The sequence below is a fragment of the Stenella coeruleoalba genome (genome assembly GCF_951394435.1).
Source record: "Stenella coeruleoalba genome assembly, chromosome: 3".
Classification (NCBI taxonomy): Eukaryota; Metazoa; Chordata; class Mammalia; order Artiodactyla; family Delphinidae; genus Stenella; species Stenella coeruleoalba.
Window position 1 is genome coordinate 139,322,727 of NC_137148.1, and position 14,487 is coordinate 139,337,213.

Below are 14,487 nucleotides of genomic sequence, written 5' to 3' on the forward strand. Positions count from 1 at the left end.
TGGATAGAGCACACAGCCCACTGGAGCCCTTACAGATGGGCTGCTTGGGGAGCCATTTCACAAAATGGTGCCAGCACAAAGCACTAAAAATTCAAAAGACAGGGCTTCCCTGGTGGCGCAGTGGTTGAGAGTCCGCCTGCCGATGCAGGGGACACGGGTTCGTGCCCCGGTCCGGGAGGATCCCACATGCCGCGGAGCGGCTGGGCCCGTGAGCCATGGCCGCTGAGCCTACGCATCCGGAGCCTGTGTTCCGCAACGGGATAGGCCACAACAGTGAGAGGCCCGCGTACGGAAAAAAAAAAAAAAAAACAATGCAAGACCCAATGAGATCACAGGGAGAAAGAAAAGGGGGGAAATATCCTAGATAGGAGGAAGATAGGAGAAGAAAATGGCACCTTAAGACGTGATTCTCATCAAAACAAAACATATCCATACGTCTTACCAGCAGTGTAGAAGACCCCAGGAGATTCTTTTCCTTTTGCTTTTCTCTTTTCTTTCCATAGAGTTTCACCATTTTTCACTGACCAAATACTAACTGAAGTAATACTGTGACCAACTATCTTGAATCCCCATCCCTAAAGATCTTACCATTTCTACCTGTTTTTTAGCAAAGACCCTTTTAACCATTACACATTGATGGATACCAAGCTGGTAGCTTTGGCTCTCTAAGTTTCTCAATTCTTTATGTAGTTATTGGAGAATTTATAGATGATTATTTTGCACGTAAGGCAAGATAGGGAGTGTGTTTGAAATCACAAAAGGTGCTGGGACATAAAATCTCTGAACCATAAATCTTGCAGTTTAACAAGAATTGCACCCAGGGGTACTGGGTCTGTCTGTATATGAGGTTTTGGATAAAGATCCAGATTTATTGATCATAGCCCCGTTCTTTGTACTTAGAGATTGAGGATCAACTTACAATTTGTGCTGAAACACAGAGCTATTAGCCCAAATTCCTTTCTCCTTCCTGGCCCCCCATGTGCCTGATAGTGCATCTCCCAGAGAAGGTGCAGTTCCCCACCACCACCCTGTGGTTAGAGGGAGAACTGCACTGTCATTGGGGCTTATATTTGCGTGACCTTTTGCATACTCACATTAGGCAATGATGACTATTTCTGGACTGCAAAATACTAACTGAAGAACAGATAGATTATATAGTGTGCCTTCTAAGTGGCATGTTGCTATGGTTTCCCACTGAAAGAACAGAATTCTCACCATTAGGTTATCTGAAATCTGCAGGATTGCTCCAAAATGTTTCCGCAGAGCAATGGAATGTCCTTTGAACACAACTCCATCTGTATAATCAAATGCAGTCTCAGACTAGCAGGGAACACGATGTGTTTTTTGAAGAATGTCTTCATTGAATGCAGTAGGATTTGCAGGACATGTATAAGGCTAAAACAGGCATTGACCTCTGTTGGTAAGGCACCTTTCCTGTATTTATTAACTATATTCCTTATGCCAAAAAGTTATTGAATATGAACCACCTAGGCATGCAAATGGGATGCTTTAAACTCTTCAAAAGCTTCCCACTGCTCTTAAGATAAAATCCAAATCCTTTCTCATGGCCTGTGTTCCTTGTATGGTCAAACTCCGGACTACTTCTCTATCCTCACCTTACCCCACTCTTTCCCCCCAATTCACAATCTGCTACACTCACCTTCTTTTACATCCTTCAAAGCATCCTCTAAAACGCCAAGCTTTTCCCTGCAGTAGGGTCTATACACACGCTATTTCTCTTGCTTGGAATGCTTTTCCCCCATTCCTGGCCTGCCTTAATTCTTACAAATCCTCCAGTTCTCAAATTAATACCACATCCTGAGATACCCATCACCCCAATTTAAATTAAGTTCCCATTTTTACTCCCTGGCAGGACTCTGCACTATTTCACAGCACACATCAAAATTTGAAATTAATTGTATATTCCTGTGATTGTTTAATATATATCCCCTCCACTAAAATAAAGTCTTGAAGTCATGGATTATGTCTTTTTGGTCTACTATATCCCCAGCACTTATTACAGAACTTGGCATATGGTAGGCATTCAATACTGAATGAATGAATCAACCCACTGACTTCAATCCCCATTTACTTAGTAATTAGGAGGGAATTCAATGATCCATTGAATGAGTATTAAAACTGGGGAAAATGCAAAGAAATCTTGCCCTCAAGTAGCTTATGAATACAGTAAGGGGAAATACAACAGGGGAGACAAATAGGCATATATAAATGAAACAGCAATTTACATGGGACGTTTCTTGTCTCCTGGAACCCTAATGACAATCACGGTCAATTAATGCCCATACATTGCACACCTCTGAAGGAATTGCTATCCAGTCCAGTAGGAGTCCTTAGGTCATCACGTAACCCCACCCAGGATAAAAGAAGCCCAGAGATTCAATAAGGAAGAGAGAGTATATTTTGAAGGGTGTTTGTGGAAACAGAGTGCTCTGAAACATACGCCCTCTCTCTCCTCAAGCTCCGCGAAGGGTCAGCAGGAGAATCCTTCAGGGAGATTGGGGGGAAATAAATCCAGAGTGTTGGGGTGGGAAGGGCAGGTGGGCACACAGAATGGTAGGTGAGCCAGAGCCATCTGGAGAGAACTCCTGCTTCACGACAAAGGGAACACCAGGAGCGCACTGCCAGTGGGCAGAAGTCAAGGGGATGTCAGTATCCTAAGAGGGCAGCACTTGTTCCTCATGGGGTGTCCAAAGAGTCCTTACAAATGCCTCATGGTAGGAAGAGCCAGCAGGTTACCCTTGTCATGAAACAAAGCACCAGCAATCAAATTGACCAGCATCAGAGAAGTAACACTTGGCCCTTTCTCTGTAAGTTCAGCGCGTGCGTGCACGTGTGCACACACACACACACACATCCACATACACTCGTACACGCTCTGTGCTCAACTCTAGAAGAGCCATAAGCAGCAGAGTGAATGGAAGGACCAGGTGGAGCAAGCACAACCAAAGAATGAACTATGTTGCCCTTTCCCAGTGGTAGACTAGGGATTCAGCGGTCAGGCCTGCAGGGAAGAGGTTGCTTAGACAGAAACCCTGACTTAGATGAGTGATTAACATTTCGATTTGGGTTGCACACAAATTCATAATATCTGATAATCAGACTGTTCAAATACCTGAAAGTGTCTGAGATTTGGCGAAGAAATCCTCTCAACTGGGGAAGGTGATCCAAAGAGTCTAGTTGAAGGCAGTGCTTGGAAAATAATGAAGCTGGTTCCTGATTGTACCTTCTCAAGTCCAGTCTCTCCAACAAACCATCTACATAAAACAAAAAACGTTAAGTTCAATGAGAAGAGGAAAAATAAAGTACAATAAGATATCTGAGTTGTTGTAATTAGCTCAAACCCTTCTCTGCTTAGAAAAATAACTTACAACCAGTGTTCTAGGAATACTAGGAATAAAAGAATCATACTTGTACTATTACATATGTAAAATATATTCAAATTTTCCCTTCCTTCAGCAAAAATTATTCATGAAAAAGATAAATTTCTCATCAACTCTCAGGAAAACTGTACATCCTGCAACTGTGGATAATTCGATAATTTTTGTGAATATACAATGACAGTATATCACATCTGAACATGTTGCCCTATGCAAAGAACTTCAAAGAACAAATGCCTCTCACTCATCACCACCCTAGGTGGTTGGTAGAGAAAATATCCTCCCATTTTACCAGCAAAGAATGTCATACCAAAACAGGGGTCTGCAAATTATGACCCACCAGGTAAATTCATCCCACCACCTGTTTTGGTATGGCCCACGAGCTAAGAATGGTTTTTACGCTTTTAATTCATTGAAAAACAATCAAAGAAGAATAATATATATTTCACAACACATGAAAATAATATGAAATTCAAATTTCACTATTCATAAATAAAGTTTTATTGAAACATAGCCAATGCTCATTCATTTACATATTGCTTATAGCTGCTTCCATGCTACAATAACAGAAATGAATAGTTGTGGCAGAGATTGTATGGCTGGCAAAGCTTAAAATATTTACTATTTTCCCATTAAGATAAAAGTGTGCTGATCCCTGCTCTAAAAGGTTAAATGGCATCTAATTCCACATGCTTAGTTAGCTGAAAAAAAGTCATAAGACCACTGATTCAGAACATAATCATTTCATCATATTTCCTATATAATAACAATAAATATTGGTAGTCTTTATATGTTTTTATTTTCCCCTTCTATTGGGCCACAACATTTTTGGGGGGAAATAAAATCTCATAAAACTCATAAAACTTGGAATGCCCTTCCCCTATTCTTGGCCTGCCTTACTTAACTCTTATAAATCCTCCAGGTCTCAGATTAAATATTGCCTCCTGAGATACCCATCAGCCCCTGACAGGACGCTGCACTTCCAGCTCATAGCATTCATCAGTGGAGTGCTGTGAACTGGGCAGGACCTTAGCAATCATATAATCCAGGAGTCAGCAAACTTTCTGTAAAGGGACAAATACAGTTGTCCCTTGGTATCCATGGGGGATTGATTCCAGGAAGCTCTGCAATACCAAAATCTGCTTATGCTCAAGTCCCTTACATAAAATGTTGTAGTATTTGTAAATAACCTACACACATCCTCCCAAATACTTTAAATCATCTCTAGATTACTTATAATACCTAATACAATGTAAATGCTATGTAAATAGTTGCCAGTATGCAGCAAATTCAAGTTTTGCTTTTTGGAACTTTCTGGAATTTTTTTAAAAAATATTTTCAATCTGTGGTTGGTTGAATTCATGAATGCAGAACCCATGGATATGAAGAGCTGACTACAGTAAACATTTTAGGCTTTTCAGACCATATAGTCTCTACAGCAACTACTCAGTTCTGCCACTGTAGCAAAAAAGCAGCTATTACAGACAATACCTAAATGAATGGGTATGGCCGTATTCCAATAAAACTTTACTTACAAAAAAAAGGAGCTGGCTAGATTTGGCCAGTGAACTGTAGTTTGCCAACACCTGATATAGTCCATACCCTCATCTTAGTGCCATTGGATTTCCCTCCACCCTGGAACTTATTACAGAACCTGACTAACAGCAGACATCTGATAAATTTTGATGAATAAATGAATAACGGCAAGCAAGAAGGAAAGAAGGGAACAATGCAAGGATCACAAGCAAATGTACTCACAGTCCTTGTCTTAAAAGTATTCAAAATATAATTAAGGAGACAAGCTATATACATGTGAAAATGCCTTGTATTACAAAGCAGGATGGTGAGTGACTTAGATATCAAGGACCATCTAAACTCAGAAGAAGACTTCATAGGTAAGGTCAGATTTGAGCTGATTCTTGACATTTATTGCTTGTTTGGATGTTTATTGTTGTTTTGGGGAGGGGAGGTTAGCATTAATCAAATTTGTACAAAGAAAATCACATGTGCAAAAACTCACTATTATAAAAACAAAACATAAATCGTTTTATAGAGCAAGAAATCCTTGAGAGATGCATATAAGCATTACCTAGTCATTTTTATTTTATTTTATTTTATTTTATTTTTACTTTTGACTGCACCGCACCGCTTGTGGGATCTTAGTTCCCCAACCAGGGAGTGAACCTGGACCCTCGGCAGTGAAAGTGAGGAGTCTTAACCACTGGACCGCCGGGTCCTACCTAGTCATTTTAATTCTAAGATTTGAGTATGTTAGGTTTTCTTAAGACATGGGATATTTTTGTTTGAAACAACAGAATCCCAAAGTAGTACTTCCCTTAGGCCAGTGGTTTTCAATTTTTAGGTGCCCAAGAATCATCTAGAGAGATTTTAGGTATGCAGATTCCTGAGCCCTGCCTTAGACCTTCTGAACCAAAACCTCTAGGGTAGAACCAAAGGAATTTGAATCTTAAAACTTTCGCCCTCATGTAATTCCTCTGCAATTAGTCTGCGGAGGCTTTTGATGTCATAGAAATTGAACTTTATAACTAATGGTAAAGATGTTATGACTCATGGGAAAGATTGTTCAATAGAGAGTAAATAAATGTCAGTACGTCAAACACTATTGTTTTCTTGCTAATTTTTTCCAAGTGTATATTTTTTCCAGTATCTTCCAGATGCTGATCACCTTACAAGATTTCAAGTTTTTAACTCAGAGAAAGATTGTATTGTTTTATTTTGAAGCCATTTTTATAATCTTGAAAAATCAAACAGTTCCTTAAATATGCAGAATACCATGAATTCAGAGAGTCTCTTTATATTTGGTACCCCAAGTTGCTGACAAGGTCGACTAATGATCATTACCAATGAATTACCAATGGTTGCCAGATACCAACAGGGAGCACAGTATTTAAGAACTTAAAATTTTCATTCTCCGTACTGTCTAGCAAAATGTTCCCTATTGAAAGACATTTTCAACCATCATGTTGGCAAGCCTTGATCACTGAACTGAACTATATTATTAATACGTATGCCTGGCCAGAAGCTCATGAGCAAAAAACTCTTCCGCCTTCCTTCCTAAAAAGAACCAATTCTTCATGCTTTAATGTGAAAAGACTTGGAGCCATAATGATAAAAGCTAACTGAGCATTTACTATGGACCAGACACCATAATAAGCACTTTAAATATCAGTATCCATTTGTTGTCATGACGGCCTGTGATGGAGGTTCCATTATCATCCTCATCTTACACATGAGAAAACAGGGTTAACATTCCCAGGTCACATTATATAACAGAGATGAGATCTGGACTTGAGATCATCTGACTCCAAATCCTGTGCTACATGTTTTCACCAAAGTTATGAGATCCTGGTGAACTGGAATGAGCACCGGGCTGAGATCCAAGAGATACATGTTCTTGTCTCAGCTGTGACATGAAGTAACTGGGTAGATCTAACCGTGATATTTCCCCTCTTTGGGTTTCCAATTCCTCCTCTACAAAGAGTTGTAATTGGACTCCTAGATGAATAATAAAATTGCTTCCAAGACTAATATACCATGATTTAAGAGCAGCCACTTTGCACAAAAAGAGGACTAGAAAGACAATGGGAGCCATCTGGATGTGAAAATGATGAATGGCAAAAGCTGTTGGAGGGGATAGTCTCAGATTAGCATTCCCTGCCACTGGGTCCACACACCACATTGCCAGTCTCCTGCAAATTGCCCGCAGCTGTGCCGATCTAGAGGCCATTTAGAGTGCAGAACCCTTAACAAATTGTTCAAGGTATTTAGTCTTGGGTTTCCCAGGAGCCCATCTAGCCCCATAAAATTAAATGTCTTGTGATTTGCCAACTTTGCTGTTAGAAGAGCAACAAAGTTTTTTATTGTTGTTGTTTGAACTCAATTATCACTTCGTTCTGGACAGAAAGGATGCTTTTGCAAATTCTTTCTTCAGTAGCTGACTGTGGAGGATTTTCACATCAGTCAAAAAAAAATGAAAACCATCCAAAGAAACAACCATTGTCGATGATGGGAGAAAAGCTATGGTATTCTCGTAATCTACGTGTCTGCTTCCAATTTATAGGGTCATGCTTCCATTACTCCTGCCCCCAATCCATAATGCTCTTCCCAATGCTTTTACAGATTATAGGAAATTATATTCTCATATTACTACTTATTCTTATTTCGAGATCCTACAGAAGCCTTATTCTTACTCATTCTAGCTTCCTATAGCTATTTTTTTCTCTGTCCAATGTTAACTGAATATCTCCCTAAGTATGTCTCCCACAGGGTCGTGTTGGACATAACAACGGAGGGTTCCGTCATGGCAGAGCAAACAGTTATAAATCTAACATTACACATCACTGTTCTTGAATTTCTCCCAGCCATCTTCACCACTGGAAATTTTGCAATGGCCATATTTTGCACTGGAGTCCTGGCCCTTTCATCATGTTGCTTGACCCTCTCCCCATCTCCCTGGTTCCTTAATCCCTTAAGATACCCTCTCAAAAATCATATTCCCATGATGTTTTTATGCATAAAAAGTAGTTTTTGATACTGCCCTCTCCTTCCAGACGATGCCCAGAGCCTATTTCTTCATACTAGCAAAGAACTCTGCCACTAGCGTGATTTATCAAAAAAATAACTTGGAGCTCCATCTGCTGTTTCCCAATCTTACTACAAATCTACTACTACTCAAATATAAGTGAGGGTCTATATGACCCAGTCTCACAACATTCAAAGAAGAAAAAAAGTAATTCTGATTCTGATTCTTCAAGTTATTTTTTAAAATAAACCTACTGCACCACATCTTAAAATTCTTCTCACATTTCTCTCCACCCCCAACTTTCATGGTAACTGCCCCAAATTGTTCTCCTCATTCTTCATTCTTCATTTTCTGGAAAAAAAAATGTTTTAATTACCCAACATTCCTATCATCACAGACACTTCTGTTTTCTTGTTCCTCTCCTGAATTCTCTTTTGTACTAGCATTTTGGGTGGGCATTTTTGCACTTCGCAATACCTCTTAGCTCTTTCTGAAACAACTCCCTCCCCATCACTGGTTCACTGACTGGTCTGATCAGCACAATAGATAAAAGGAGAGGAGTTAGCCGTGGGCAGGCACGAAATCTTCAGGTTCAGGTAAGGGGAAAGGAAAAAATGTGATACTCATGCATCATGAATTTTTGCCCCTTTTATAAATAAATTAAAATTTATTAACAAATGAAAACAAGACAACAAATGCAGCTGAATCTTGCGGTGACAATGGTCATGCCTGGAGTTCTTAGGACTTAAAAGAGATAACATGCCAGAAACAAATTAAAGTTCTTTTTGACACAGTAAAAGACTTGACTAAAAAGAGGTTTAACCTGAGAACTGTACCTGAAAAAATGACAGCTGTGAATGGATTTGAATTCAACAACAGCTATTAAAGGGAACCAAAAACAACTATATGCTACAAATACAAAAGAATCTTTTGAATGGTGTATTTGTAGCTTTAGGCAATACTCAGGCAACAGAATAAAACAGGACCCAGTGTAATGAAATCCAGTCCAACTGAGTGTTGACAACAGAATGCAAATCGAGAGAGCTGCGGAATCAGTTAAGCTTCATTGATTGCAAACAACAGAAAAGATCCTAACTTAATCAAAGTATAATGTCATTATAAAAAAATGAAGGAATGGGGGCTTCCCTGGTGGCACAGTGGTTGAGAGTCTGCCTGCCGATGCAGGGGACACGGGTTCGTGCCCCGGTCTGGGAAGATCCCACGTGCCGCGGAGCGGCTGGGCCTGTGAGCCGTGGCCGCTGAGCCTGCGTGTCCGGAGTCTGTGCTCCGCAACGGGAGGAGCCACAACAGTGAGAGGCCCTCGTACCGCAAAAAAAAAAAAAAAAAAATGAAGGAATGCACAGAATGGAGTAAAGAGTGTAATTCTGGCCATCTCACTTTCCTGCTGGAAATACTTAAGTGGATTTCTTTTAACTGTAATTAAGATCAAGACCAAAGCATTAATAGTGCCTATACACTGTGCATGGCCTAGCCCTTCCTGCCTCTCCAGCAGTTTATTTCATCTCTCTCCCTTAATCTCTAAATTCTACTCACCCTGACCACCTCATGGTTTCGCTTTTACCATATTGTCCTATAGCCACAGGGCCTCTGCGCATATTCTTCCCTCTTAATAGATGCTTTTCCTCTTTCCACCCCTCCATCAACTAATTTTCATGTACTCATGTTGCAGGCAAAAGCTCAAACTGCACTTCTCAGGTAAGAGAGTTTGGGGTTGGATACATAAATGAAAATCCAAATAAAACAACAAAACAAGATTGTTAACTCCAGCAGAAAAGACTTTGTAAGAAAAGAAGAACAATTACTGTATACTTCATGACTAAGGCATGAATAATATTTACAGACAACAATCATATTGCCAAACAAACACTGAACTCTCTAACCAGAATTATGATATAACTGTTTTGGGTGGGAGAGGGGTCAGGAGAGTGATTACATTTGTAAGGGGGGAGAACGATGGGGGGAGGGGGGAGAGGGAGCTGTATCTTTATCTTTCATAGCACAAAAGTTGCCATAAAAGTGCCTAAAACTGGAAAGTCAAGATAGAAAACAAAAGTGTTATTTACAATTGTGAAGAAGTAACTGGAAGAGTTTGAAGTATTTGTCTCTGGAGGATTGGGGCGAAGGTGAATCAGGAAATAGAGTTAAAAGATACAATGGCTGTCTTTAAAATAATTCTAATTTTTTATTCTTAAAACCAGGTGTATGTATAACTTTAATTTTTAAATGACAGTATTTTTAAAAAGTAGTAAATGTGCTAATGGGAAACTAAAATATGCAAGATACAATGAAGACTGGAGTGAAGCTAATGCATGCTATAAAAACTTGTGCATCTCCTGGAAATGGGCCAACAATTTGATTTTCTCTAATAATGTATTGAAAGAACTTTTAGCCAAAAGTCATGTTCTCAGAAAAATATGTCTCTATGATTGCAGTTAGCACCTTGTGTCTAAAAAAAAAGTCCTCCTTTAAAATTACTCATTGGTGTGTTTTGTGTTTGGTAATTGCAATCGTTTTTGTTGTGGTCATCCATTTACAGTGCTTGGTGTCAGTTGATTTATCTGTTGTAAAAATAAAATACAGTGTGTGTGTGTGTGGAAAAAAAAATTACTCATTGGTAAGCTACTGGTAGAGCTTTTAGAAGTGGTAGGTCTCTGGGAAAGGTTTATCTAGAATTCTCTAAAATGCATCATGACCACAAGAGACATTTTCTTCAAGATAAAAAATAATGGTTGATGGTCCATGTATGTTGTAAGGCAATTATTTCTGATATGAATAATAATAAGAAGGTCATGTTTTGTACCAGAGAATCCATAAGCTTGAGAATTAAGGAACTAGCTTTGGATGTCCTGTCCAATATAGTGGTCATCAGCCACACGGGGTACTGAATACCTGCAATGTTGCTAGTGTGAATTGAGACGTTCTGTATATGTGAATATACGAGTGGCTACTAGGACTTAACATCATGTCTGTGGTTTGCACTGTATTTCTGTTGGACAATGCTGCTCCAGGCTTAGTGCTTTCATTTCATAGTGCTAGTGGTGTTACTGCAAGTCACTTAAATTCACTGGGCTTCAGTTTTCTTACGTATAACATGGGGAGTTAGACAGAAGTCCTGTAAAGTCCCTTCTCAGAAATTTTATAAAGCTAGCATCCTAAAATATGATGGAGACTAATGGATTCTGGACTTGAAAAGTCAGCAGGTGGTTCCTTCCGATGGTCCACCCCCACCATGCTGTACTGTCCTCCCTGCCCCCATCAACCTAATCCAGACATCTTTACCAAATGCTGCTTTCACCAGTCACCAATGCATGTCCTATGCAGAATGCTTTACAATTACTTCATCACATCTTAATTCCTACATGATGAAATCAGCGGTATTACCCTGTTTCACATATGAAGAAAAAAATCTTGCAAAGGTTAGGTGACTTTGACAGGCGTCAGAGCCAGAATCTGGAGGAGTCACAATACACATCCCTCTGAACCCAACACCTGATCTCTTCGTCAGTGTGCTCCACTCCCCTTTACAGAAACCAAACGGGGGTTTTTTTGGAACCTAAATGATAAACCCAACTTTTTGAGTCAGTACGCCTCTCCTGCATTATTTTCCATCCCTGGATCCTCAGCCCTTGAAAAAGATAGTTAATGAACAACATGTGACATAATATTCTGAACTTCCATGTCACTTGGTTTAAAATGAAGATCACACTTTAAGGTATGCCTGTAAAACGATGTGAAGTGGTTGGGTTTTTAAGAATAAATATCACCAAAAAAATTCATATGACTATTGTCCCCTTCAGATGAATTACTTTGAATACTTATTCCAACATCACTGTCAACTCAAAAACAATTAACCTCCTTTATAATCCTCAGAACTAATATATTCCTTTAAATGTCTGTGGCACAAATGTTGTCTCTTTCTTAAGGTATTGTTTATGTTGTGCCAGAGAACAAGATATCAAAAGGCCAACCTGACTCAAGAGCCAATCTTGAATAGACTCCTAGTAGCCTAAGATGGGACAATTTGAGTATCAAAAAGGAATAATAATAGTATCTGATTAAAATAGAGCAAATATTTGAAAAAACATACTGGAAAATAAACCTCATTTTCATAACAGGAATTGGCTATATCACCAACCCATTACTTTAAAAACTGACAAATAAAGGGAATAAATTGAGTACTTAGGCCAGCTTTCCTGTATGAGCTATATTTCAGCAAAGCCAATAGTTGCTGAGGAAAGTCTTTTACATAACATTTCTAGCCAATAAGTGCAGCAAGTATAGTAAAATTAGAAAGTCAACATTCTGCAACCTCTAATAAAATAATGGATCAGGGCAATAATCATCATAGGTGCTAAGACCACTAGGTGAAATTTGATAAGGAACTTTATAAGGAAGAAATCAGGCTGACACCATCTGAAAATGGAACATCCAAAGTTATGCCTCCTCATGTGATGCAACGAAAAGTACAAAGCACTTGCTTCAAAAAAAAAAAAGAGGGCTTCCCTGGTGGCGCAGTGGTTGGGGGTCTGCCTGCCGATGCGGGAAGCGCGGGTTCGTTCCCCAGTCCGGGAGGATCCCGCGTGCCGCAGAGCAGCTGGGCCCGTGAGCCATGACCGCTGAGCCTGCGCATCCGGAGCCTGTGCTCCGCAACGGGAGAGGCTACAACAGTGAGAGGCCCGCCTACCGCAAAAAAAATAAAATAAAATAAGGAGGCTAGCAAAAAAGTTAAACACCAGAAGAAACCAATCAGCCACATTCAGAATCCAGCACATTCTTCAGGATAATTAACTTGGTTTACTCAATAAACAGTAGCATTTTTTAACAAGAAAAGGAGAGACCATTATAAATTAAAAGAGTTAAAAATATAAAAACCAAATGTGATGTGCACACTTTGTTTGGACCCTGATTCAAATAAACTAACTCTAAAAACCACTTTTGAAATAATCAAGGAAACTTGGACTGGGTATTAGATAATGTTAAGAAATTGTTAATTTTGTTAGGTATGGCATTGATTTGTGTTTTAAAAAAAAATGCCCTTATATGTCAGACATATGTGTATAATGTGCATAATAAACTAGTAACTCTAGTTAGATGACAGGATAGTTGGGATTTTCTTTAAAGGCTGAAATATACCAGCAAAAACACTATCACCATCACCAGTAGTAGTAGTAGTAGCAATAGTAGTAGTAGTAGTAGGGATGGGAAATAATATAAGACTGGGCTTCCCTGGTGGTGCAGTGGTCAAGAATCCACCTGCCAGTGCAGGGGACACAGGTTTGAGCCCTGGTCCGGGAAGATCCCACATGCTGTAGAGCAACTAAGCCCATGCACCACAACTACTGAGCCTGCGCTCTAGAGCCCACGAGCCACAACCACTGAGCCCACGTGCCACAACTACTGGAGCCCGTGTGCCCAGAGCCCGTGCTCCACAACAAGAGTAGCCATCGAAATGAGAAGCCTGTGCACTGCAACGAAGAGCAGCCCCCACTTGCAGCAACTAGAGAAAGCCCACACGCAGCAACGAAGACCCAACGCAGGCAAAAATAAAAAATAAACAAAATAAATCTAAAAAAAATAATAATATAAGACTAACAAAATGTTTTATACTATGGAAACTGAATAATAGGTACACTAGGGTTCATTATATTTTTCTCTGTACTTCTGTATATGTTTGAAATTTTCCATAAAAAAAATAATTTAAGCCTCAAATAATTTGGAAGCAAGTCTCATGAGTGAGGTGTTGATTCAAATGTATTATTCCATTTTGGTTGAAAACTATGTTTGTCTCTACCACAATGAGTGGTTTTCTTGTGTGTTTCTGAAGGCAATTTCATAAGAGGATAACTGGGTTTTAATTATCATTCTGGGTGAACTTGAGCAACTTAGCCTCCACATAGCTTGCTTTCCTTATCAGTCAACTAAGAATGACTTGATCACCAAGGTCTTTTCCAGCACTATTCTAGAGCTGTTTCACTCTCTAATAGGATAATTGGATAAGGGAATGGCCTTTAATGTAATAATAATCATTTGATTGTATAAGTATTCAGTTTTTAAAGTAATTTTTAAAACAGCTTCATTACCTGTAATGACTGTATTTAATATTCGACCACAGTGATTATACAAGGTCAGAAATGTCCAAAGGCAACCAATTCTATGAACAATATCTTATGAGGAAACTGCTTTAATTTGTACTTTTCCAGTAAGAGTGAACCCATAACCCCTAGAAATTCTTACCTGCTAATAGTAATCCAATCATGATTGTCTACATGGCTCAAATCACCAGACAAGAGCTTAATTTACTACAATGAATGGACTGGTTGCCCCATCACATACCAAAGATTCTTCAAAATAGTAATCTGATTCTGCATAGAATAAAAGAAACATTTGGAGGTCTCATACTCTTCAAACGGTTTGTACTGATGACTCGTAGATGACCTTGTGGATCAAATATTACCAACTGAACCAGCCATTACACCCACACCTTCCAGAGACACAGAAGTGAAATGAGGCCAGCAGGATCATCCA

The 14,487-nt window shown here is 39.4% G+C and overlaps 1 long non-coding RNA gene across 1 annotated transcript in view; it reads right to left on the reverse strand.

Annotated features, from left to right (window-relative positions):
• The window catches only part of LOC307185041, a 299,877-nt gene that overhangs the window by 241,758 nt on the left and 43,632 nt on the right, over nt 1–14,487 (reverse strand). Inside the window, exon 2 of the long non-coding RNA XR_013827861.1 lies at nt 3,134–3,275. This is a non-coding gene — a long non-coding RNA (uncharacterized lncRNA). The remainder of the gene's footprint in view (nt 1–3,133; nt 3,276–14,487) is intronic.